At 43.1% G+C, this 1414-nt stretch overlaps 1 long non-coding RNA gene across 1 annotated transcript in view; it reads left to right on the forward strand.

Annotated features, from left to right (window-relative positions):
* Positions 1-483: 483 nt before the first annotated feature.
* Positions 484-1414, forward strand: part of LOC115300085 — a 40239-nt gene continuing 39308 nt past the window's right edge. Inside the window, exon 1 of the long non-coding RNA XR_003912492.1 lies at positions 484-524. This is a non-coding gene — a long non-coding RNA (uncharacterized LOC115300085). The remainder of the gene's footprint in view (positions 525-1414) is intronic.

Consider the following 1414-nt stretch of genomic DNA (forward strand, 5'->3'; position numbering starts at 1 on the left):
CTGTGAGTGGGAACGCAAGCTGATGCAGCCATGATGAGAAAGAGAATGGACGGTCAACAAAAAGTTAAAAATGGACCTGTCACATGAACCAGCAATTTCACTTTTGACTCTATAGCCAAAGGAGTTGGAAACGGGATCTTGAAGAGTTATTTGCACCCTGTGCTAAGGCATGGTAACAACATGGGTGTCCATCGCCAGAGGCAGGGATAAAGAAGACGTGGTATGTATATACAAAGGCATTTTATTAATCCATAAAAAAGGGGAGGGGGATCCTGCATTTGTGACAATATAAAAGAATCTTGAGGGCATTATGCCAACTGAAATAAGTCAAATGGAGAAAAAACAAATACTGTTATGCCCAGATTTGCAATATCATCCCCCAAAACCAGAGACTGCCAGGGAGACCGAATCACGCATGCAAAACAAAGGGCTTTATTACGAGTTTAGGCTGGCTGGGTCCAAGCTTGGGCTCACAGACTTTACCGACACAGTGGATCCATGCGGAGAGCCTTGAACATGATGGGGTAGGCTTTTATGAGTTTTGGGAAGGGGGAGTTACAGGAAATTGTGACACAGGTACAGGGGTCCAAACATTACTATACGATACCATTGACAGCAGGTTTAATGATTCATTGATACTTTTGGTGGGAGCCAATCACAACATTTAGAGTATTGACCAATCACAGAGTGGGCCCAGGACCCTCACGTAGGGTGTGACTAGTCTTAAGCAATAGGTGATTATCTTATAGCCTCCATCTTTAGGCCCGCCCTTAGAAATGTTAAAGATGTTAGCTGGCCTTTCCTGATTGGGTGTTACAAGGGTGGTCCCTCCTTCCTTGGGCAATGTGTGCCCTTCTATTGTCTAATGATTCTGAGAAGCTGACACCTAGGCCTCCAAGGTCAGAGGGGAAATGTGAATCAGACCTGCATCCTTACAATACTGTATGACTTCACTTCCATGTGGAATCTAAGAACAAAACCAAAAAAACAAAAGTCAAACTCATAGAAAGAGATCATATTTGTGGTTACCAGAAGCAGGGGGGTGGAGGGTGGGGATGAAGAAATTGGAGAAAGGTGGTCAAGTCCAAACCTCCAGTTAGAAAATAAAGAAGTTCTGGGCATGTGATGTGCAACATGATAACTGTTGCTAACACTGCTGTAGGCACAGGGAAGCTGGCAAGCATGTATATCCTAAGAAGTCTCATCACAAGAAACATGATTTTTTCTTTTTCCTCCTTCCCTCCCTCCCTCCCTTTCTTCCTTTCTTTTTTCCTTCCTTCCTTCCTTCCTTCCTTCCTTCCTTCCTTCCTTCCTTCCTTCCTTCCTTCCTCTATTTCTTTCTTTCTCTCCTTTCTTTCTTTCTTTCTTTCTTTCTTTCTTTCTTTCTTTCTTTCTTTCTTTCTTTCTTTCTTTC

This window comes from Suricata suricatta, chromosome 8, assembly GCF_006229205.1.
Source record: "Suricata suricatta isolate VVHF042 chromosome 8, meerkat_22Aug2017_6uvM2_HiC, whole genome shotgun sequence".
Lineage (NCBI taxonomy): Eukaryota > Metazoa > Chordata > Mammalia > Carnivora > Herpestidae > Suricata > Suricata suricatta.